The sequence below is a fragment of the Ursus maritimus genome, unplaced genomic scaffold, assembly GCF_017311325.1.
Source record: "Ursus maritimus isolate PB19 unplaced genomic scaffold, ASM1731132v1 scaffold_21, whole genome shotgun sequence".
Lineage (NCBI taxonomy): Eukaryota > Metazoa > Chordata > Mammalia > Carnivora > Ursidae > Ursus > Ursus maritimus.
The window spans coordinates 1471059-1497798 of NW_024424564.1; the positions used below are offsets into that span (position 1 = coordinate 1471059).

The 26740-nt window shown below is 37.6% G+C and overlaps 1 protein-coding gene across 2 annotated transcripts in view; it reads right to left on the bottom strand.

Annotated features, from left to right (window-relative positions):
* Positions 1-26740, bottom strand: part of R3HDM2 (R3H domain containing 2) — a 155663-nt gene that overhangs the window by 63991 nt on the left and 64932 nt on the right. The window lies entirely within an intron of this gene.

A 26740-nucleotide genomic window follows, 5' to 3' on the forward strand; every position in this document is an offset into this window, starting at 1 on the left:
TCTCTAACACACACACACACACACACACACACACACGCACACGCACACGCAGGCTGCAAGAGCACCCCCTCCCAACTCCTCTTTTTGCTCTCATTCAAGCACTTCAGTGACATGCCTGCCTCCACACTGCTCTGAGGATAGCTTTTAAAGATACAGCAGCAGTTCCTTGCCGTTGCATATGTAGAGATGCCAAAATCAAGGCTTATTAAATAAGAGAAGAATAATGAGTTGCGGATATGTATGTGGTTAAAAGTTCACTTTTAAATCTACTTTGCCTTTTTCTCACCTGTAAGATAACTGAGGACAGAGAAATAAATGGTCTTTGCTTAAAAGCTACGAGGCTAGACTTCAGAAATTAAGACCACACCTAGAAACAGAGAATTTTCTTTCCAGTGAGCTATATTTGGTGAAATCATTTTTCACTTGGGGGAAGAAGGTAGGCAACACAGAATACTAGTAGCTATCTGTTCCTCCTTCCATATGTGTTCCAAAAGGATAGGACTTTGGCTATAAAATGGGGGAATGAGGAAACTGTGAAGGCATCTTACTGACAAAACTGATGAAAAAGGATTAGAATAGAGTATAAGTATGTAGATGAGGATTAACAGATTTTTAAAAAGGAAGTGGTACAAGACACTAGGAAGGAAGAGTAATAGTTCTTAAAAGTATGTATGGCTTTGGGGCACCTGGGTGGCTCAGTCCATTAAGCATGACTCTTGGTTTCGGCTCAGGTCATGAATTCCGGGTTATAAACTCAGGGTCATGGGATGAAGTCCCTCTCCAGCACCGGCTCTGCACTCAAAGGGGAGTCTGCTTGTCCCTCTCCTTCTGGTGTCCCCCCACTAGCATTCTCTCTCTCTCTCTAAAAATAAATAAATAAAAATCTTTAAAAAGAAAAGGTATGCGTGACTCTGAGATAGAAGACATATAAGTGACCTCAGGTCCTGATTTTTAAGAGCCCAAGGAAGGGTAGTAGTAATTTCTACTGCTACAGGAACTAATGGACATTATAAGTGGCGCAAAGTCTTCAGCAGCACAAAGTAATACATGGGTAGGGGTCCAGGCGTCCTGAGGAAAACAGTAAAACCTGTCACAAAGACAACTAGTCATTCATTCAAAAACATACTCATTGTGGGCTTGTGTTCTTACTATGGGCTAGACACTATGATAAGCTCTAGGAATATGAGATAGATTCATTAAGGGTCATACAGAAGAAAAAAAGAAAGGATCTACCTTTTACTCTGAATGAGATGAGAAGTGATTAGGGGGTTAGAAAGCTGATCCTAAAAGGCCAAAGAGACCACTGACAGGAATTGGGCTTTCACATTTAGAGAGGCAATCTCACTTGAGATGAGAGACTACTGGGAGTTCTTAAGCAGAGGAATGGCATGTTTTTGACCTTTGTTTCTTTTTTGCCTCCAAATTTTTGATAAATTTCTAACATACAGAGATTTTGCAAAAACAGTACAACAGCCACCTAGATTCATATTCAGGTTTCGTACATATGTGTGCATGCACCCATGTGTGTAAATTTTTTTCAGAGCTATTTGAGATGTTCTCATAACAACCCTTCACACATAAAATACTTCAGCATGTATCTCCTAATAAAGGCACTCTGAACTATGAAATAACTACCTGTCAAGTCCCAGATGGGTTAATGGGTAGTGCACCTGCCAAAAAATCTAAATAGCACTGCAAAAGCTTAGAAAACTCAAATGACTCTGGAATCACCATCCACTGAAGGCTGGACAGAACTTGCAAGCTGAACCTAACGAGGTCAAATGTCTGCTAAAATAAAAGTCAATGTTCATCATGGCATTTAAACTAGACCCAGACTCTTGTAACATAATATTCATATCTTCCAGGATACAGTCCAAAAATTTCTTGGCATACAAAAAAACCGAGATAATTTCAATTTGCACAGGAAAAGAGATGACCAGATACAACTTTGAGATGACACAGATATAGGAAATCTGACAGCTACTAAAACAGCTATTATAAAAATGCTCCAACAGCACAGTATAATGTACAGACTTGTCTAATCACTATGTTGTACACCTGAAATTACTGTAACACTGTGTGTCAACTATACTTCAACTTAAAAAAAAGTATTCAAAAAGACTTTGTGGAGCTAGAAAGATAATATGTCACTTGAGAATTATGTTTAAGCATGATAAATGCCTATATTGACCTAATATTCCTATCCATGATTAAAATAATAACCTTCTTTTATTAAAAAAAAAAAAAGAAAAGAAAAACTTTCCCTAAAAAATTAGGGAAATATTCCTGAAACTAATGGCAAGATAGAATATTTTAAGAAAAAACAGAGGATATAAAGAAGAACTAAATGGAAATCCTAGAATTGAAAAATGTAACAACCAAAATATAAATACTCACTCCATGGGTTCAATAGCAGAACAGAAATGACAGAAGAATCCAGTTAATTTTCAGACAGGTCAAATCTCAATAGCAGTATCAAAAGGGATCAATATCAAATATGAACAATAAAGAGAAAAAAAAAAAGACCGGGAGAAAAAAGAACAGATCATCAAAGATATCAAAGATATATGTAGGGCAATATCAAAATGTTTAATATTTGGGGGGCGCCTGGGTGGCACAGCGGTTGGGCATCTGCCTTCGGCTCAGGGCGTGATCCCAGCGTTGTGGGATCGAGCCCCACATCAGGCTCTTCCGCTATGAGCCTGCTTCTTCCTCTCCCACTCCCCCTGCTTGTGTTCCCTCTCTCACTGGCTGTCTCTATCTCTGTTGAATAAATAAATAAAATCTTTAAAAAAAAAAAAAGTTTAATATTTGGGCCATCAGTGTCCCAAAAGGAGAGGAGAAAGAGTCTAGTGAAATATTTGAAGAAATAATGGTTAAAAACTTCACAATTTGACAAAAGACATAAACATATAGAGTCAAGAAGCTCAGTAATCCCCAAATAGGATAAATAAAACAAAATCCACTCCTGGAGTCATAATAATCTCACAGCCAAAAACTAAAAACAAAGAAAAAATAAATCCTGAAAGCAACCAGAGAAAAATGATGTATTACCTATTAAGGAAACAATGATCTGAATGCCTCTATATTTCTTTTCTTTTTTTTTTTTTTTTTTTAAAAAGATTTTACCTATTTATTTGACAGAGACAGCCAGCGAGAGAGGGAACACAAGCAGGGGGAGTGGGAGAGGAAGAAGCAGGCTCATAGCGGAAGAGCCCGATGTGGGGCTCGATCCCAGAACTCCGGGATCACGCCCTGAGCCGAAGGCAGACGCTTAACCGCTGTGCCACCCAGGCGCCCCTGAATGCCTCTATATTTCTTATCGGAAAGGGGACCAGAAGGAAATAAAACAATATTTTAAAATGCTGAAAGGAAATACAGCTTTCTATATCCAGAGGAAATATCCTTGAGGAATAAGGAAGACAGACATTCTCAGATAAAGGAAAACCAAGAATTCACTGCTAGCAGACCTATTCTAAAAGAATGGCCAAAAAAGTTTTTCAGAAAGATGATTAAAAATAGGAAGAACAAAGAAAAAAACAATAAGATGGTAGACTTAATGCTAAACATACCAATAATTATATTAAATGTAAATGGTCAAAAATGTCAATTAAAAAGTTTTTCAGGGGTGCCTAGGTGGCTCAATTGGTTAGGTGTCTGCCTTTGGCTCAGGTCATGATCCCAGGGTCCTGGGATCAAGCCCCGACTCAGGCTCCCTGCTCAATGGGGAGCCTGCCTTTCCCTTTCCCTCTGCCCCTCCCACCCCCACGCTCATGCGCGCGCACTCTCAGCTCTCTCGCAAATAAATAAAATCTTTCAAAAAAAAGGCTGTTCAAATATATTAGAAACTTCAAATATAATGATTTATACTCAGACAGGTTGAAGGCAAATAGAATAAACTACTTCGTATGGTACTTTAATACTGGACACATGACTTGACGCATGAGGCAAAACCCACAGAGGGGTGCCTGGGTGGCTCAGTCAGTTAAGCATCTCCCTTCAGCTCTGGTGGTGATACCAGGGTCCTGGGATCGAGCCCCACAGCAGGCTCCCCACTCAGCAGGGAGTCTGCTTCTCCCCTCTGCCGCTCCCCCATTTGCACTTTCTCTCCCACTCTCTTTCAAATAAATAAAATCTTTTAAAAAAAGAAACCCACAGAACTATACGATACAAAGAGTGAAACCTAATATAAATAATGGACTTTACTTAATGATAATGTTTTAATACTGGTTCATCAATTTTTTTAAAGATTTATTTATTTATTTGTTTGAGAGAGAAAGAGATGGTGACAGAGATAGTGAAAGAGAAGGAGAGGGAGAAGCAGGCTTCCCACTGAGCAGGGAGCCTGACACAGGGCTCGATCCCAGCACCCTGGGATCATGACCCAAGCCAAAGGCAGATGCTTAACCAGCTAAACCACCTAGGCACCCCTTGGTTCATCTATTTTAACACGTGTACCACACTAATGTAAAATGTTAGGAGAAACTGTATGTTTTGGGGGAGGATGGCATATGGGACTCTGTGTTTTCTGCTCAAATTTTCCATAAACCTAAAACTGCTCTAAAAAATAAAGTTTATTAATATAATATTTTAAAGATTTTATTTATTTATTCATTTATTTGAGAGAGAGAGAGCATGAATAGGGAGAGAAGCAGAGGAAGAGAATCTGAATCAAACTCCACACTGAGCACGGAGCCCCATCCAGGGGCTTGATCTCATGACCGTGAGTTTATGCCCTGAGCTGAAACCAAGAGTCAGACATTTAACCAACTGAACCACCCAAGTGCACCTACTAATTTACATTTTAAATGGTCAAAAATGATACACTGAACAAATAGTCACCAAAAAAAGCTGGAATGGCTATATTAATATTAGGCAAAATAGACTTCAGGGCAAAGAAATTACCAGGGATAAAGAATGTTAGATGACGATAAAAGGGGCAACTCACCAAGATGACAGTTCTAAACATCTATGCCCCTAACAACAGAGCTTCAAACTTCACAAAGCAAAATTTAAGAACTGAAAGTAAAAATAGACAAATGCACAATTACAGCTGGCTATTTCAAGACCCTTCTTCCAGGAATAGACAGACCAATTAGACCAAAAATTAGCTAGGATATAGAAGAACTGAACAATAACATCAAACAACAGGATCTAATTGATATTTATAGAACACTCAAACTAAAAATAGAATATGCATTCTATTCAAGTGCTCATGGGACATTCAAAAAGATAGACCATCTATCCTGAGTCATGAAACAACCTTAACAAATTTAAAAGAACTGAAATCATACAAAGTACATTCTCTCACCATAATGGAAGGAAAGAAATCAGTAACAAATATAGGAAAACCTTCAAACACTTGGAAATTAAACAACACACTTACAAATAATCTGTGAGTCAAAGAGGTAATCTGAAGAAAAACTGGAAAATATTCTAAACAAAAACGTAAATATATCAAAATTTGTGGGATGCAAACTAAAGAAATACTTAAAGGGAAATAGATATGTAGTGCTAAATGCTTATATTAGAAAAGGAGTATAATGTACTGAATATCTGGGGCGCCTGGGTGGCTCAGCTGTTAAGCGGCTGCCTTTGGCTCAGGGTGTGATCCCAGCGTTCTGGGATCGAGCCCCGCATCAGGCTCCTCCGCTGGGAGCCTGCTTCTTCCTCTCCCACTCCCCCTGCTTGTGTTCCCTCTCTCGCTGGCTGTCTCTCTCTCTGTCAAATAAATAAATAAAATCTTAAAAAAAAATGTACTGAATATCTGTGTCTCTCCACAACTCGTATGTTGAAGCTCTAACCCACTGTGGCTGTATTTGGAATGGGGTCTTTAAGGAAGTAATTAAGGTTTATTAAGGTCACACGGATGGGGCCCTGATCTGATAGGATTTTGCCCTTATAAGAAGAGATATCAGGAGCACCTGGGTGGCTCAATTGGTTGCACATCTGCCTTTGGCTCAGGTCATGATCCCAGGGTCCTGGAATCGAACCCCACATCGGGCTCCCTGCTCAGCGGAGAGCCTGCTTCTCCCTCTCCCTCTGCCTGCTGCTCCCCCTGCTTGTGCTCTCTCCCTCTCTCTCTCTCGTTCTGTTAAATGAATAAATAAAATCTAAAAAAAAAAAAAAAGAAAAGATATCAGAGAGTTTGCTCTTTCTCCATCTTCCCCTGTGTGTATAAGAAGAGTTCATGTGACTATACAGCCAAAGGGCAGCAGCCTACAAGCCAAAAGAAGAGCCTCAGAATTAAACCCACTTTGTTGGCACCTTCATCTTAGACTTCCCATCCTATAGACCCGTGAGAAATAATTTTCTGTGAGAAATAATTTTCCTGTTCTTTGATATTTTGTTATGGCGGCCTGAGTTGACTAATATAAGTAGAAAGGTCTCTATCACTAATCTAACTTTTTGTCTTAAGAAACCAAAAAAAGAACAAAATAAACTCAAAGTAATCAGAATGAAGATAATAATAAAAAGCAGAAATTAATAAAATTAAAAACAGGAAAAAAAAAATCAATGAAACCAAAAGCTGGTTCTTTGAAAAAAACAAATCTCTAGCAAGACTGACACAGAAGAGAGAAAACACCCATAATAACAGGAATTAAAAAAAAAAAAAAAAGTAAAACTACAGATCCCATGGTCGTTTAAAAGAAAATCTGGGAGAATTACACAAAATTCTAAACACACAGATTCAACTATTCAGTTGAAACAGGCTGCTTTCTTGAAAACCACAAATTATCAAAAGTCATCAGAGATAAATTAGATATTTGAATAATCCTATAACTATTAAGGAAATCTATAGGCCCAGACATTTTCTCTGGTAAATTTTAGCACACATTTACAGAAGGAATAGTACCAATTCTGTATAATCTCTTCAGAAAATAGAAGAGAAGGAAACACTTCCCAACTCATTTTATGAGGCCAACATTACCCTGATACCCAAACCAGCAAAGACATTACACGAAAGTACAGACCAACATCCTCATAAATAAAGATGCTAAATGTTTCAGCAAAATATTAGTAAATTAAGTGCAGTTTCTATATAAAAAAAGATAATGCATTACAACCTAGTGGGTTTGTCACAAGACTGTAAAGCTGATTCAATTTTTGTAAAGCAATCAATGTAATCCACCATATTGAATCTGAAGAAAAAAAAACCCAACACATCATCATTTCAACCACTGCAGAAAACACATTTGGCAAAATTCAACACCCACTCACAATAAAAACTCTCAAGAAACTAGGAATACAAGGAAAATTCCTGAGTCTGATAAAGGGCAACTATAACAAACTTGAAGACTGATGACTTCTGGGGGGGGGGGTTGGCTCAGTAAGTAGAGCACTGATTCTTGATCTCAGGGTCATGAGTTCAAGCCCCAAGTTGGGCATGAAGGCTACTTACAATTAAAAAAATAAACAGAGGTGCTGGGGTGGCTCAGTTGGTTGGGTGGCCAGCTCTTGATTTTGGCTCAGATCATGATCTCAGGGTCCTGGGATCTGGCCCCATGTTGGGCTCCGTGCTTAGCAGGGAGTCTGCTTGAGGATTTCTCTCCCTCTCCTTTTACCCCTCCCCCCACTCACGTTCTCTTCCTCTCTCAAATGTTTTTTAGAAATTAAAATAATAAGTAAAATCTTAAAAAAAAAAAAAAGATTGATGCCTTCCCCCTAAAATCAGAAACAAGACAAGGTTGTCCACTGTAAACCATTACTATTCAACATCACAGTGAAAGCCCCAGCCAGTACAATAAGCAAAGAGAAAGAAAAAAAGGCATACAGATTGGCAAGGAAGAAATAAAAACTGTTTCTCTTCACAGACAATATAATTGCATACATATAACATATTAAGGAACCACCCCTCACCCCCAGAAAACCCTAGAACTAGTAAACGTGTTTAGCAAGATTGTAGGACATAAATTCAACACTGCCAAATCAAATTTCCCCAAACTGATCTATAGATTTGATACAATTCTATTCAAAATCCCAGTAGGATTTTTTTTGTAGATATGACAAATTAACTATAATATTTATATGGAGAGGCAAAAAAGCAAAATAGCCAAAACAATTTTGAAGAATAATTTGTAGAAATCATAGTACCCAATTTTAAGACTTACTATAAAGTTATACTAATCACAACAGTTTAGAATCAGCCATGGAAATGAATATAGATCAACAGAATAGAATAAGAAATCTAGAAATCCATATAAATATACCAACTGATTTATACTACAAAGGTACAAAAACAATTTAATGGAGAAAAGACAATATTTTTAACAAATGGCATAGAAACCACTGGACATCCATATACAAAAATAAATGAGTATCAACCTAAACCTTACACAAAAACTAACTCAAAATAGATTATTGAACTAAATGTAAAATGTAAAACTATAAAATGTTGGGAAGAAAACATAGGAGTAAATCTTTGTGACCTAGGATTAGGCAAAGAATTCTTTCTTTTTTAAAAGATTTTATTTATTTATTTGAGAGAGAGAGAAAGAGGGAGGGGGGAGAGAGAGAGAGAGAAACAGACTCCCCGCTGAGCAGGGAGCATGACACAGGGCTCATTCCCAGGATCCTGGGTCCTGACCTGAACTGAAGGCAGACGTTTAACCAGACACCCCATAAGCAAAGAGTTCTTAAATAAGATACCAAAAGTACAATCCATAAAAGAAAAAATCTGACAAGTTAGAATTTATCAAAATTAAAAACTTCTGTTGAGCAAAAGATAAAAAGACAAGATACCAGATGGAAGAAAATATATGCAAATTATATATCCAACAAATGACTTGTATCCAGAATAGATAAAGAACGCTCAAAACTCAACAATAAGAAAATAACCCAATTTAAAAAGGGGCAAAAGACTTAAATATAAAATACTGATAATCCTAGTGAGGGTATGGAGCAACTGGAACTCCCATACATTGAAACTCTCATATATTCGTACAAACACTCTGGATAACAGTTTGGTAGTTTCTTTTAAAGTTAAAATACACTGACCATATGACCCAGGAGTCCCACTCCCAGCTATTTCAAAACCTGTACAAGTATGTTTATAGCTGCTATATTCATATTTGAAAAAAAAAAAAAAAGAGGAAACAACCTAAATATTCTTCAATCAGTCAATGGATAAACTGCAGTACATTCATTAATGGAATTCTACAGAGCAGTAAAAAGGAATGAACTGATACATGCAGCAACTTGGATGAATCTCAAAGACATGCTGAGTGAAAGAGGCCAGTATCGAAATGTTACATACTATGTGATTCCATTTACATGACATTCTGGTAAAGTCAAAATTACAGGGATAGGAAACAGATTAGTGGTTGCCAGGGTCTGGGGGTAAGGAAAGAGGAACAACTACAAGGGGCAAAAGGGAACCATCTAGGTAATGGAAATATTCTGTGTCTATATTGCGGTGGTTACAAGATAGTGTATATTTTTTTAAATTTTATAGAATTGTTCCCCTATAGAAGTAAATGTTACTCTATGTAAACTGTACTATTTAAATAAGATTTTAAAATAAGAAAAATAATAAATAGTGTTAAGCTGGGGAACCTGGGTGGCTCAGTGGATTAAGCACCCGACTCTTAATTTTGATTTCGGCTCAGTTTGTGATCTCAGGATCCTGAGATTGAGCCCTCAGTCGGGCTCTGCACTCAGCAGGGAATTTGCTTAAGATTCTCTCCCTCTCCCTCCCTCTGCCCTTCCCCCCACTCTCACACGCACATGCTCTCTCTCAAACAAATAAATCTAAAAACAATTTTTTTTTAAATAAATAGGGTAAACGATGGCTGGAGGTAGTATAGATTAAACAAAAATGTTGATGATTACTGGGTACATGGGGTCGATTCATTATAATATTGTATTTACTTTGCATTTCTGAATTTTTTTTTCATTTAAAAAAAGAAAAAACAGCCAAGAGAACCACCAAAGGAAACTAAGACGGAATGGCCAGTGATAAAGGAAAGTGTGATGTCTTGGAAGCCAAGTGAAAAAAACATTTAGAGGAAATGGCAATAAACAATGTCAAATACTGATAGGCCAGTAAGATGAGAATTTACAACTAATTACTGGATTTAGGAATAGAGAACAGTGGTGGTAAAAGCCTAAATGAAGTCGGTTCAAGAGAAAAAAGGAATGAAATTGGTGATAGCAAGAATAGGTAACTCTTTCATATAATTTTGCTGTATAGAGAAATGAGGTGGTAGCTGGAGCAGAGAGAGGATCAAGAAGGGGATAAGATGGGACAGACTGTAATATATTTGAGTCCTAATGTTCCTTCACAAAATTATTCTCTTAAAGAATCATTAGCTAAATCCATATAAAGTATGTTAAGACCCCCAAGTCACATTAAGCGATAAAAGCAAGTTACATTTGCCAAAATCTTTTTGAGTACTTTCTATGGTCTAGGTACTACTCTATGCATTTTAAATGCTTTTCATTGAACTCTCATTCTTCAATAATCACAAATAGTAAAATATTTATATATAAAAATGTTCACAAGCATTATTTATAATAGAGAAAAATCTGGGAATAAATAGCCAATAGAAATAATAATAACTGATGACAAATTCAAATAAATGAATGTAAAGTTATTCTCATGATAGGTTTATAAATTTTTTTAATGACAAGGGAACTACTTGTGATAGTCTAGACAAAAATCTTATGCAAAACTATATATACATTATGATATTAACTATAAATATCTGTGAAAAGATAATGGATTAAAAATATAACAAAAGTTTAACAAGTATTTCTCTCTTAGGAATGAGATTACAGGTGATATTTATTTTCTTCTTAAATAGTTTTACTCATCTGGGGCGCCTGGGTGGCACAGCGGTTAGGCGTCTGCCTTCGGCTCAGGGCGTGATCCCGGGGTTATGGGATCGAGCCCCACATCAGGCTCTTCCGCTATGAGCCTGCTTCTTCCTCTCCCACTCCCCCTGACTGTGTTCCCTCTCTCACTGGCTGTCTCTATCTCTGTCAAATAAATAAATAAAATCTTTAAAAAAAATAGTTTTACTCATTTGCATTTTCTAAAATGTCTTTTTTTTTAAGATTTTATTTATTTTTGTGAGAGAGTAAGCAAGAGTGGGGGGAGGGGCACAGAGGGAGAAGCAGGGGCTCCATCCCAGCACCCTGGGATCATGACCTGAGCTGAGGGCAGATGCTTAACCAACTGAGCCACCCAGGCACCCTAAAATGTCTTTAATATCCGCATATGCATTATCAGTTGTTTTTAAAATAGTCATTCTCATACTGAACTACATGAACTAACAGATGACAACAATGAGGAAAATAGGCAACTGGGAGTTTTCAGGTCCCTCCATGCTTAGTATATGGAGGCTTAAATGTGAGCTTTACAACAAAACAAAACCTTCAAAATTGAACTTAGGGTTAACTAAGAATATTAGCTATTTGCTGGGTCACAGAACTAGGATGTGTTCAGATCTTCATAACTGCAAGCAAAGCAAGTCAATAAGTTTTAAAACAGGCAGTATCATAATTCCAATAAAAGTCCTCTAGTTCTTCTAGACTGCATCACAAAAAATTTCAAACACAGCATCCCCAAATAAACACTAGGGAAATCTCTGGTTCTTACAATTTGTTCAACTAAAAAGAAATTTAAATGCATGGACCTTGTTTGGGTCCATAGTCACACAATTATAAAAAAGGATACCCTGAAGACAACTGGAAAACCAAAGATGAACTAGGTTTTGAATGACATTAAGTATTACTGTTAATTTTGTGAAATATGAAAAGATCATGTCAGTTTTTTTAAAAAGTCCTTACTAGTTTTAGATGCATCCTGAATTATTTACAGGTGAAATGACATATGTGGATTTGCTTTAAAATATTCCAACTTCGGGGCGCCTGGGTGGCACAGCGGTTGAGCGTCTGCCTTCGGCTCAGGGCGTGATCCCGGCATTATGGGATCGAGCCCCACATCAGGCTCTTCCGCTATAAGCCTGCTTCTTCCTCTCCCACTCCCCCTGCTTGTGTTCCCTCTCTCGCTGGCTGTCTCTATCTCTGTCGAATAAAAAAAAAAATCTAAAAAAAAATAAAATAAAAAAATAAAATATTCCAACTTCAGTAACAACAATAACAAAAAAAGTGTGGGGGGAGATTGTGTTGAAACTGGATAGTGGAATCATGGTGGTTCATAGACTATTCTCTATTGTATTTATGTTTAAATCCTCCATAAGAAAATTTCTCAATAGTTTACATGAGTGGGGATGATGAGGCTTTAAATTTCCAAGACATTTCCCACATCTGGATGGCAAACAAAACAACAACAAATGTCCAAAGAAACAAAAATGAGATATAGAACAGGAAGCTGCTGGTGATTCTGACAGGTAAACCTGCTTATGTAGTGAATAAGACATTCTTTGAATTAAGTCACAATTAAGACTAAAACACAACAATAGCATTCATTTGTAACAACAGGACTAAAAAGAAACAATAAGTAAGGTCTGTGGATGGTGAGCGTTGAGGGAGTATGTGCTGTTTCTGCAGCACGCCGCAAAATTCAGATAAAGAAAATGTCAGTATTTCACTGTAGCAAAACGTTTTACTACTCGCTTGGAGATTTTCCTTGAGGTAAAGCACAAGGACTAACAGTGACTGATTTGCTGGCTTTCTAATTACTAATCATGTAACTGGCAAACAACTCTACCTCTTTAAACCTCATCTATAAAATGGGGATAACTAGACTTGCCTTGCAAGATATTACAAAAAGCAGAAACAAATCGCTGGTACAATACCTGGCACAAAACATGCAACTTTTTTTTTTCATGCAACTTAATAAGCTGCAGCTCGTATTATCATTACTGAGTTTAACAGGAAAAAAGAATATCCATTAGAGTCAGGAATGATGTAAGGAAGCTCACCATCACTGCCTCTATCCAATATTAAATTGGAGGGCTTAGACAAAAGTAGGATGCAAAAAAGAAGAGGTATAAGAACTAGAAAGCAAGATAAAACTATTCTAAATTTAGCAATGACCCTGTAGAATCCAAGAAAATCTAAGAACCAACCATTTAGCACCAAAAAGAGCTCAGCTGAAATGAAGATCAATGTATTAAAATTAACAATGTATCTATATATTTTTTTTAAGATTTTATTTATTAATTTGACAGAGACAGCCAGCGAGAGAGGGAACACAAGCAGGGGGACTGGGAGAGGAAGAAGCAGGCTCCCAGCGGAAGAGCCTGATGTGGGGCTCGATCCCAGAACTCCGGGATCACGCCCTGAGCCGAAGGCAGACGCTTAACGACTGAGCCACCCAGGCGCCCCACAATGTATCTATATTCTAACAAAAATAGAAAAAGAGAACCCAAACACAAGAACAACGAATACTGCCTAGAGACAAATGAAACAAAAGAAAAAGATCTTTAATGAAAAAGTTATAAAACGCTATTGAAGGATATACAAAACCCAAACAAATGGAGTTAGAGAAAATACCTCTGGCTATAAGATTCAATACTGCAAAGAAGCCAGTTCACTCCATGTTAATCTAAAAATCCAACGCAATTTACAACAAAAATGTCAATCGAGTCTGAATAAAATGTACAGGTGGAGATTGCCCTACTAGTAGAGGCTTCTTACATAGTAATTAAGACGTGGAATAATACTATTTGATGAAAGGTGGTGAAATGAAACAGGGTCACTTCTGTCAAGGGGTTTTAAAATGGGCCTACGGGCCCATTTAGGAAATGAATCTTAACACATCCTCACCAGGTGGAACCATGAACTTTGAACTGAGACAAACTGTAAATATTATAAGGACTCAGTCCAAACACCTGCAACTTGGTACAGTAAGAGACTATGCTTACTGAGAGTCTTAAGAACCAATTATTTTCAGCCAAAATTAGGTTTCTGCCACCAACACCAAACAAAATTCTTTGTAAACAATATATAAAAGCATTCCCTTTTGTCTTTATAAACTCCTCATTTTTGTTCCCTAAGGGGGGACTATTTGATTTGCTGCCCAAATGTGTGTTCCCCAAATTGCAATTCTGAGACCCCAAATAAATGCTTTTGTTTTTATTAAAAAAACAAAAATAAGTGCAAATTGAGCAGACCAATGGAAAAGAATAGAGATCACAGAACAGACCCACACATATCCAAAAACTTGATCACATTAGGAGACATAATTAATATTTCAGTAACAAATGTTTTGGAGCAACTAGTTCTCCATAGAGGAAAAAAGAACCCTATTCAATACCCCACACAAACATGAATTCCACATGAATTAAAAACCTACATTTAAAAAGCAAATTCTTAAAATTTCAGAAGCAAATATACAAGACTCTTTATGACCTCAGCAGAATGAAGGACTTACTAGATAAGAACCAGAAGCTGAAACCAGGAAAAAAAAAAAAAAAAGGACTATAACTTTTGATGACTTTAAAAATTTAAAACTTGAAACTTCTATATAGTAAAAAATACAGGGTCCTGGGATGCAGCCCTACCTGTCTCCCTGCTCGGCAGGGAGTGTGCGTCTCCCTCTCCTTCTCCTCCTCCCCCCTGCTCGCACATGCACTTGAGCTCTCTCTCTCTCTCCCTCAAATAAATAAAAATCTGTAAAAAAAAAAAAAAAAAAATTGTAAAGTTAAAATGTAAGCTACAGATTGGGGAAAAAATTTTTTTTGAAACATACACATATTACAAATAATTGGTACCCAATATATACAAAGAATTATAAACCAAAAAGAAAAAGATAAATAACTCAATAGAAAAGTTGGCAAAGACTGGAAAGTAGAAACCCAAAAGGCCGATAATAAAAGAAACTTATCTTCTACTAGTAATTAGGAAAATGCAAATTAAGATGAGGAAATACCAGGTCATCAAAAAATTTAAGGGGTGCCTGGGTGGCTCAGGCGGTAAGCATCTGCCTTCCGCTTGGGTCATGATCCCAGAGTTAAGGATAGAGCACCTCATCTGGCTCCCTGCTCAGCGGGGAGTCTGCTTCTCCCTCTGCCCCTTAGACCCCGCCCCTCAGGCCCCTCTCCCCCCACTGGTGCTCGCTCACTCTCTCACGCACATGCACGCAAAAATAAATAAAATCTTTTTAAAAATTTAAAAATTAACAGCTTTACAATACTGCATACTGGTATGCCAATATATTGTTCATTTTTGTTGCTGAGCACTACACCATTGTATAAATAAACCACAATTTATTTACTTACCGTTGATAATTTCTGCGTTATCTGGGTTTCCAATTTTTAGCTATTACAAATAGAGCTGGTATAAACATTCATGTACAAGTCCTGATATGGACATTTGGATTCGTTTCAGAGCTGAAATGGCTGTGTCATTATGATAAATATATGTTTAATTAAAAAAAATCAAACTGTTTAAAAGCGGTTTCACCATCTTACATTCCTATCAGTAATATATGAACTCCCGTTGCTCCACATCCTCACTAGCATTTGATTTCAAATGCTCAGCCATGCTAAATGTGTAGTGGTACCTTAAGGTTTTCATTTGCATTTCCCGAATAACTAATGTTGAACATCTTTGCCAACCCCATATCTTCTTTAGCAAAGAGTCTATTCACATCTCTTCCCCATTTTTATTTTTATTTATTTTTAAAGATTTTATTTATTTATTTGACAGAGATAGAGACAGCCAGCGAGAGAGGGAACACAAGCAGGGGGAGTAGGAGAGGAAGAAGCAGGCTCATAGCGGAGCCTGATGTGGGGCTCGATCCCATAATGCCGGGATCACGCCCTGAGCCGAAGGCAGACGCTCAACCGCTGTGCCACCCAGGCGCCCCCCCATTTTTATTTTTTTAAAAGATTTTTATTTATTTATTTGACAGAGAGAGAGACAGCCAGCGAGAGAGGGAACACAAGCAGAGGGAGTGGGAGAGGAAGAAGCAGGCTCCCAGCAGAGAAGGGAGCCTGATGCGGGGCTCGATCCCAGGACTCTGGGATCACGCCCTGAGCCGAAGGCCAGATGCTTAACGACTGAGCCACTCAGGTGCCCCTCTTCCCCATTTTTAAACTGGGCTGTTTCTTTTTGTTGAATTATAAGCATTCTTCATATATCCCACATTCAAATATTTTCTTAAACTTATATTTTCTGCCAGTCTTTTTTTTCCCCCAGAATAAGCTCTATGCCCAACATGCGGCTTGCACTCATGACTCTTGAGATCAAGAGTCACATGCTCCACCAACTGAGCCAGCCAGCCACCCCTACTCTTTTTTTTAATTTTTTTATTTTATTTTTTTAAAGATTTTATTTATTTTTTTTAAAGATTTTATTTATTTATTTGACAGAGATAGAGACAGCCAGCGAGAGAGGAAACACAAGCAGGGGGAGTGGGAGAGGAAGAAGCAGGCTTCCAGCAGAGGAGCCTGATGTGGGGCTCGATCCCATAACGCCGGGATCACGCCCCAAGCCCAAGGCAGATGCCCAACCACTGTGCCACCCAGACGCCCCCCTACTCTGTTTTTAAAAGAGAAATTTTATTTTGATGAACTCAAACATCAATTTTTTTCTTTTATACTTTGTGCTTTTTGTTTAACTTACGAAACCTTTCTCTAATCTATGATCAGAATGATTTTCTCAGAAGTTTTCTTCTAGAATTTAATTTTAGCCCTTAAAGTCCATGATTGATCTGAGTTAATTTTTTTTTTAATTTTATTTATTTGAGAGAGCAAGTGAGTGAAAGAGAGCATGAGAGGGGGGTAGGGTCAGAGGGAGAAGCAGACTCCCCACTGAGCGGGGAGCCTGATGTGCGACTTGATCCTGAGATCCTGGAACTGAGTCGCTTACCTAACTGAGTGACTCAGGTGCCTCATCTGAGTTAATGATGATGTGAAGTAAGGTTGGAGGTTTTTTTTTTTTTTAATTTATTTCTTTAAAGATTTTATTTATTTATTTGACAGAGATAGAGACAGCCAGCGAGAGAGGGAACACAAGCAGGGGGAGTGGGAGAGGAAGAAGCAGGCTCATAGCGGAGGAGCCTGATGTGGGGCTCGATCCCATAACGCCGGGATCACGCCCTGAGCCGAAGGCAGACGCTTAACCACTGTGCCACCCAGGCGCCCCTGTTGTTTTTTTTTTTTTTTAACGTGGTGAAGGAGAGCAGAATTTGCCACCCTACATATGCTACTTTGGCATAGGACTATTTTGAGCAGAAGGAAATTAAGAAGCAGATCAAAGAAAAGCTCTCTGCCCTCCATTTGCCTAAAAGCAGGACATAAATTTACTTAGGTGTCCTCCTCCTCCCCTCACCAGTGAGGACAAAAGTTAATCACAGGAGATAAAACTTATCAGTCTGGAGATGGCACCAGAGACTCTACATAAAACTTTACTAGCTAGTCTTTATCTACCATTAGTTTCACATAGATTTGTCTTCCCACACTTTGCCACCCCTAGACACTCAAGGTCCTTTTCCTTTGTCTTAAAACTTCTCTAAAAATTTGTTAGGATGCTAGCTATATAACCTAACTTTTTTAAAAAAGATTTTATTTATTCATTTGAGAGACAGAGAGAGACAGAGCACAAGCAGGGGGAGAGGCAGAGGGAGAAGCAAACCAACCCCCCCCCCCCCGGTGAGCTGGGAGCCCAACATGGGGATCCATCCCAGGATCTGAAGCTCATGACTTGAGCCGAAGGCAGATGCTCAACCATCTGAGCCACCCAGGGGCCCTATATAACCTAACTTGTAACCGAACCTTTGAGTTACTCATCCAGGCGTTTCATATATATATGTATATATATGTATATATGTATATACGTGTGTGTGTGTGTGTGTGTGTATATATATATATATATATATATAAAATATATAGGTCAATTAACTTGTTTTTCTCTTGTTAATCTGTCTTGTTACAGAGACCCAGCTAGTAACCGAGAAGAATAGAATGAAAAAAGATTTTTCTTCCCTTATGATGTTTATCTGATTAAGGACCACTTATTAAAAAGTTTTCCTTTCCCCAATGAAATGCCTTGTCAACTTTGAATAATCAACTGACCATACACACATGGATCTATTTCTGAACTTCTATTCCTTTCCATTTATCTATATGTTTATTTTCACACCACACCATCTTAATTACCAAACCGTTCGCTCCCTCTCCCTCTGCCCCTTCCACTCATTCACACTTGCGTGCTCTCACTCTCTCAAATAAATAAGTCTTAAAAAAAAAAAAAAGGGAAATCAGGTAATGTAAGTCCTGCAATTTTGATTTTTCAAATTTGCTTTGTCTATTCTAGACCCTTGTGTTTCCAGATAAATTTTACTTAGTGTGTGGATTGACTGGGATCATGTTGAATATATAGATCTGGGAGGAACTGCAATCTTCCAATTCATAAAGCAATGTCTTGTAGTTTTCAGTATATAGCTAGTGCATGTATCTTGTCAAATTTAACCCTAAGAATTTGTTTTTGGTATTGGTAAATGATGTACTTACTCAACCTCAATTTGAGATTGCTCTTCCTAGTATATAAACATACAAATGATTTTTATATACCGACTTTATACCCTGCAACCTTCCTAAACTTAAATAATCTAGTTCTGCAGATTCCTTGTTTTCCTACACACATGAATCTGTCCTCTGTAATGGTTTTACTTTTTCCCTTTTTCAAACTTATGCCTTTTATTGCTCCTCTTCCCCTCTTAGCTTACTGCACTGTGAGAATCCTCAATACAGTGTTGAAAAGAAGTGGTGAAAGCAAGCATTCATGCCTTGTTCTTGTTCTTAGGGGCAAAGAATTTTTTCTTCATTACATACAGTATTTGCTGTTGGCTTTTCAAAGATGCCCTCTATCAGACTGAAGAAATTCCCTTCTAGAGATGCCTGGCTGGCTCAGCGGTAGAGCATGCAACTCTTGATCTCACTGCTATACGTTCAAGCACCACATTGGGTGTAGAGATTAGTAAAAATACAGTCTTTAAAAGAAAAAAAAAAAAAAGAAAAAAGGAAGTTCCCTTCTAATTTGATGGAAGCTGAATTTTCCCAAATACTTTTCTGCTTCTCTTGAGATACCATGTTACTTTCTTTTCTAGTCTGTTAATATGTGTGAATTACATTGTTTGAATTTTGAATGCTAAACCAACCTTGAACTGTTGAGATAAACCCTGCTTGGTCATGATGTATTGTCTTTTATAGAAATTACCGATCTCAATTCACTAAAATTTTGTTAAAGATTTTTACATCTATGTTCATATTGAATATTAGCATGTCATTTTATTATGTCTTTGGTTTTGGTATCAGGATAAGGCTGGGTCCATAAAATGAGTTGGGAAGTATTCCCTCCTCTTCTAAGTTCTTCAAAAGTTTATGCAGAAACGGTACATTAATTCTTCCTTAAATTGTTGGTAGACTTCAGCAGTGAAGGTATCTGAGCCTGGAGTTTCCTCTGTGGGAAAGTTTTAAACTACAATTCAATTTCTCTAATAGATATAGACCTAGTCTGGTTATGTTTCTTTTTGATTGAACTTTATCAGTTTGTATCTCTCAAGGGGCTTGTGCATTTAATGTAAATTGTCAAATTTACTGGCACAAATGGTTTGTGGTACTTATCTTTATAATGGCTGTAGAATCACCACTCGTGTCCTATTTTTCATTCCTGATACTGGTAATGTGTTCTCTCTTCCTTGTCTAAGCCTGGCTAAAAGTTCATCAATTTTGTTAATCATTTTAAAGAACCAGCTTTGGGGGGCACCTAGTTGGCTCAGTCGGTAAAGCATGAGACTCTCATGGGGGGGTCGTGAGTTCAAGCCCCATGTTGGGTGTAAAGCTTAAGGAGAAAAGGAGGGAGAGAGAGAAAGAAGAAGAGAGAGAAAGAAAGAAATCAGCTTTTGGTTTCACTGATAACATCTACTATTTTCTGCTTTTTATTTTTTTTATTATTATTTTTTAAGATTTTATTTATTCATTTGACAGAGAGAGAGAGAGCCAGCAAGAGAGGGAACACAAGCAGGGGGAGTGGGAGAGGAAGAAGCAGGCTCCCAGCGGAAGAGCCCGATGTGGGGCTCAATCCCAGAACTCCAGGATCAGCTCCAGGATCACGCCCTGAGCTGAAGGCAGACGCTCAATGACTGAGCCACCCACGCGCCCCTATTTTTCTGCTTTTTAATTTAATGATTTTTGCTCTAATCTTCACAGCTTCATTTCCTCTGCTTATGTGGAGTTAAGTTTCCTTTTCTTTTTCTCATTTCTTAAAGTGGAAGGTGAGGTCAATAATTTGAAATCTTTCTACTTTTAATATATGCATTTTACATTATAAATTTCCTTTTAAGTACTGCATTAACTGTATCCCACAAATTCTGCTATGTCATGTTCTCATTTTTATTCTCTAAAAAAATTTTCTAATTTTCTAAAATTGTCTTATTCTTTGACCAATGTCTAATACAGATTATAGATTATGTTTAATTTCCAAATATTTAGGAGTTTTCAAATATTTTTCTGTTACTGATTTCTAATGTAATCCCTTTATGATAAAAGAACCTACTTTGTAAAATTTAAATTTATTGAAATTTATGGCCCAGAATATGGTCTATGTTGGTTCATATTCTGTGAACACTAGCAAAGAATACTATCATATCATTGCTGGGTTGAGTGGTCAGCAAATGTCAACAAGGTCAAGTTATTTACTGATGTTTTGTCTAACTGTTCAATCTAATGTTGAGAAAATACTGTTGAGATCTCCAACTATACTGATGGGTTCTCTATTTCTTTCAGTTTTATTACCTTTTGCTTCATAAATCTTGAAGTTCTGTTATTAAATGCATAAACATTTATGATTGTTAATCTTCTTAAAAAACTGACCCCATTTTCATCATGAAATCACCTTCCATATCCATGGTTAATATTCCTTGCTGTGAAATCTACTTTGTCTAATATTAATATAGTAACTACTGCTTTCTTCTGATTAGTGTTCGCATGGTATATCTTCTTCCATCCTTGTACTTTTGGTCTAGCTGTGTCTTTAAATGTATTTAATGTGGGTTTCTTGTAGACAGCACCATAACTAGATCTTCCTTTTAAGTGCAATCTGACAATTTCCACCTATTAATTATAGTGTTTAGATCATTTCCATTTAATGTGATTATTTACATAGTTGGATTTAAGTCAACCATCTTGCTATTTGATTTCTACTTGTCCAATCTGTTCATCTTCCCCTTTTTTGGATGTCTTTTAGATTAAGCATTTTATGATTCAATTATCTCCTTTTATGGGCTTATTAATTATACCTCTTTGCTTTTTTTTTTTAAGATTTTATTTATTTATTCGACAGAGATAGAGACAGCCAGCGAGAGAGGGAACACAAGCAGGGCGAGTGGGAGAGGAAGAAGCAGGCTCATAGCAGAAGAGCCTGATGTGGGGCTCGATCCCATAACACCGGGATCACATCCTGAGCTGAAGGCAGACGCCCAACCGCTGTGCCACCCAGGTGCCCCACCTCTTTGCTTTTTAAGTGTTTCTTTAGGACTTAAGGTATAAATCTTTAACATATCACAGTCTATCTTCAAATAATATACCATTTTGCATACATTGTAGAACTTTAGAATGGGGCACCTGGGTGGCTCAGGTGGTTAAGTATCTGTCTTCGGCTCAGGTCATAATCTTAGGGCCCTGGAATCAAGAACCACATCAGGATCCCTGCTCAGTGGGGAGTCTGGTGCTTATCTCTCTGTCTGTCCCTCACCCTGCTCGTGCTCTCTCTCTAATAAATAAAATCTTTAAAAAAATAAAAATTAAATTAAATTTAAAAAAGAACTTTAGAATAGTATACTTCCATTTCACCTTTCCCAACCTTTTGGGCAACTGCTGTCATTTGTCTTACTTCTACGCATCTTAAAAATCCCACAATATCGTTTTATTATTTTTGTTTTAAACAGTTATCTTTTTAAGTAGCTTTTCCAAATAAAAGAACTCGTAATAGTTCCTATTTGGCTTCTTTTTTTTTTAAAGATTTATTTATTTATTTTAGAAAGGGGCAGGGCAGAGGGAGAGGGAGAGTCTTAAGCAGACTCCATGTTGAGCACTCACAACCCTGAGATCATGACCTGAGCCAATAGCAAAAGCTTAACGCTTAACCAACTGCACCACCCAGGTGCCCCTCTATATAGATTTCTGATTCTCTTCAATTTTTTAATGTAGATCTAAGTTTCCATCTGGTATAATTTTCTCCTGCCATTAACATTTCTTGTAGTTGTAGGTTGATGGTGATTAATTCTATCAGCTCTTGTATATTTTAAAAGGCTTTATTTCATCTTCATTATTTTTACTCTGATAAAATTCATACACCATATAATTCACCCATTTGAAGTCCACAATTCACTGGCTTTTAGTGTATTCAGAGTTGTGCTTCCACCACCAAAATCAATTTTAGAACATTTTCATCACCCCTAAAAGATACCCTATACCTATTATCAATAACTCCCCATTTTCTCCCAATCCTCAGTCCTAAGCAACCACAAATGTACTGTCTGACCCTAGAGATTTGCCCATTCTTCATTTTCCTCTTCAATTTTTAAAGGCATTTTCACCGCATATATGATTCTAGGTTTACAGGCTTTTTCATTTAGCGCTTTAATGTTACCACTCCAATATATTCTGGCTTGCAATGATTCTGATGAAAAGTATGCTGTGATTCTTACCTTGTGTCAGGGCTACCATAACAAAATACCACAGATGAGATGGCTTAAACAACAGAAATCTACTTTCTCACAGTCTGGAGGCTAGAAGTCCAAAATCAAAGTGTTGACAGGTTTGGTTTCTCCTGAGGCCTCTCTCCTTGGCCCACAGATGGCCACCCTCTCACTGTGTCTTCATGTGGTTTTGTCTCTATACACTCATGCCCCTGGTGTCCCTTCATGTGTTCACATTTCTTCTTCTTATAAGGACACCAGTCCTTATAATCCAATCCAGATGAGAGTCCACCTTAATGGCCTCATTTTTTAAAAAATTTTCTTTTTTTAAGTAATTTCTACATCCCACGTAGGGTTCAAACCTACAACCTCCAGATCAAGAGTTGCACGCTCTACTGACTGAGCCAGCCAGGCTCCCCCTTAACAGACTCATTTTAATTGAATCACCTCTTTAAAGACCTTTCTCCATGTACCATTACATTCTGAGATAACTGGGGGTTAGGATTTCAACATACAAATTTGGTGGGGACACAATTCAGACCATGACCCCTCTGTATATAATATAGATTCTTTTCTCTGTCTGCTTTGGGAACTTTCTCTTTTTTCACTAGTTTGAGGAAATTTGATTAAAATGAATATTGGTATAGCTCTCTTCATGACTGTTCTTTTTGGATTCTCATGGATCTAAGCAGCTCAAGGAACCTAAAACAGAAAAAGTCATGAAGAGAACTACACCAAAGCATATCACAATCAAATTGCTTAAAATCAGTGATGAAGAAAAAATCATAAATGAGCTTTTTGGATCTGTGAATTTATAGTTTTCATTAAATTTAGAAAATACTCAGCCATTATTTTTTTAAATATTTTTTTCTGTCCCCACCCCCATACTCCTGAGACTCCAATTACATGTATTCTTAAGACTGCCTGATGTTGTCCCCCTGTTCACTTATTATTCACTTATCACTGTATATTTATATTTTCAATCTTTTTCTTATATTTCGTTTTGTTTTACTTAGTTTTTTTTTTTAAGTAAGCTCAATACCCAATGTGGGGCTTGAACTCACAATCCCAAGATCAAGAGCCACATGGTCTACCAACTGAGCTGGCCAGGTACCCCACTTATATTTCATTTTGGATGTTTCTTTTTTTTCTTTCTTTAAAAAAAATTTATTTATTTATTTGTCAGACAGAGAGAGAGCACAAGCAGGGGGAACAGCAGGCAGAGGAGAAGCAGGCTCCCCGCTGAGCAGGGAGCCTGATGTGGGACTTGATCCCAGATCTCAGGACCCTGGGATCATGATCTGAGCCAAAGGCAGATGCTTAACTGACTGAGCCACCTGGGTGTCCCTAGATGTTTGACCTGGGTCATTTTTATAACTTTCATGTCTCTACTTAACATACTCAATCTTTCTTTTAGTTTTTTGAACATTTGGAACAGTTGTAACTGTTACAATGTCCTTGTCTACTAATTCTAACATCTGTGTAATTTCTAGGCCTACTTCTATTGACTGGTTTTTCTCCTCAGTATAAACTGTATTCTGTGCTTCTTTTATATACCTGGTAATTTGTGATTGGATGCCAGATGTCGTCAATTTTGCATTCTTGGCTGGTGTTTTTTTTTTTTTAGTCTTTAATTTTGAGCTTTGTTTTAGGAATTCGTGACTTAGAAGCAATTTCATCCTTCTGAGGCTTGCTTTTATGCTGTTAGGCAAATCGAAGGTAAATCCTTTAGATTAGGGCTAATTTGACCCCTTAACTGAGGCAATGCCCTTCTAAGGCCTCCATTCAAAGTCCCAGGTGTTAGAAGGTGTTTTTGCTCTGGTTAGTAGAAACACACATATTTGTGGCCCTGTATTCCAGGGACTGTTCTGCCTAATGCTTTCTAGTGGTCTTTTTCTGGCCTTGCGTTAATTTCTTCACTATTCATAAACAGATTAGCACTCAACTAACAAGTCTAAGATAGTAAAATCCAATAGAACTTCCTGCAATGATGAAATTGTGGCAACTGAGCATCCAAAATGTATCAGTACAACTGAAGAACTGAATTTTAAAATAGCCACATGAGGTTAGTAGCTACTGTACTGGACAGTTCAGGTTTAAGGGAAACTTCTACAAATCTCTGGAGCTTTTTCTCTTTTGTGTCAAGCTTTCTTCTGTCAAATACTCTGCTAACAAATTCTAGCTGTCTTGTCTTCCCTGAGCTTTTACTTCTGTCTCCTCAAATGTGGGAGACTGTCAGCTCTTTTGGGTATCACTTCTCATCCAAATGGCTAGAAACCTTCATCAGATGGGGCTATCATGGGGCTCAACTTGTTTGTTTCCCTTCTCTAAGGTTTCACGGGTCTGCTGCACTACCCTTTGTCCAATGTCTAAAACAGTTTTAAAAATATATTTTGTCCAGTTATTCATTTGTTTATATTTAAGGCTGAGGCATAAGTCAACTTCTTGTTACTCCACCATATATATATATATGTTCCCTTCCACTGAGTTTTTAACTTTGAATTATTATTATTTTTATTTCTGTTGGTCTGAATCAGTTGTTTCTGCTGGTTTTTGTTTGTAGTGACTTGAGATATTATTATATTACTATTATTACCACTTATTTGTTGGCAATCTATCTTTAGGAATTCTCTGAAGCTAGAATTGAGGTATGTTCCACCAGGGATGATCTGAGTTTGCTTCTCTTAGGTACCTGGGAGCTCTATCAACTTGGATCTCCACGTTGAAAAAAAAAAAAAATCAATTTATACATTTTAAACTTTCTGATCAAAAAACAAATTTGCATGGCTCAAAAAAATTTAAATTAGTTCCCTTTCCCTTCCTCTTGGTTGGGCCCAAAGATTGAACAAGCACAGTGTGTCGTGAAGGATTTAACCTTGGCCAAAGACAGGTCTGGTCTTTGCCTTCAGCTCCCTGGAAGTAAACCTAAACTGTAGAAATGCCTGTTGTTAAAAGTTTTTGTTTACTGATGGCTTTGAGCTGTGCCACAGGGTCTAACAATGTGGTTTATAGTGGGGACTATGAGTCACACAGGATCAGTGCAACTTCAGGACGGGTTGGAGGCTGAGGTCAGCTACGTTATATCTACATGATGGAGTCCCAAAAAAAACTTGACACCAAGGCTCGGGTGATCTTCCCTGGTTGGCAATACTCTATGTGTATTGTCACACTTCACTGCCAGGAAGAGTTAACACTGTCCCTGACTCCAGTAGGAGAGGACAAACAGAAGCTCAGCATTTGGAATCCTACTAGAATTGCCTCACGCATCTCTTCTGTTGGCTGATTTTAATTTTTTTGTATCCTTTCGCTGAAATAAACCATAACTTTGAGTGTACCGGCTTTTAGTGAGTTCTGTAAGTCCTTCCAGCAAAGTACTGAACCCAAAGGTGGTCTTGCGGACCCTCAAACTCTACAATGGTGGCAGAAGTAAGGCTGGATTTAGGGACTGTTGCCTAAGTTTGCACAGTCAGTAGCACTAGGACTGAAGATTCAGGGGCGAGGCTGGGGAGGAGCAAAGAAGGCAACACAAGTGGTCAGGAGACTGATTTCACACAAAAGGACTGGGCAAATAAGTAGTCTCAAGTAGCATTCCTCTTAGCCTTCCCTCAAGAACTTTCATGCTATCTACCCCTACCTTTACACCACCAAGTAATCTAAAAAGTGTCAGAGAAATGAAACATAGCTCTACTCTTTAAGGTCTAGTTCTGAATTAAGAGCACCAAGATAAACTCAACTCTAATGCACAGTGTCATGGGGGGCTGGAAAACGAGGTTAACAGCCCTGCAGATAACATGAAATTTTGGTTCTGAATGTCACCTAAAAGACTTTTACAGTAAACTAAGGTGAACTCAAATTTATTAAGGATGTACAACACCACCATCAGACAGTCAGGGATAGATTTTTGCTCAAGTAAACCATCCTCCCAGCATGCCAATAATAAATATGCTCTAACTTTGTTAGGCAGAAAAAATCTGGATGGTTATTTCAGAAACCAAGTATGTCTTTTTGGACATTCAATTTTTAGTCTGTGTCATTTTAGTCTCCAAAGTATAATTCCAAGCAAGACTATAAAGTCTTAGTATTCTTACCATTCTAAAATATACAAAATAGAGAATCCCTAATACT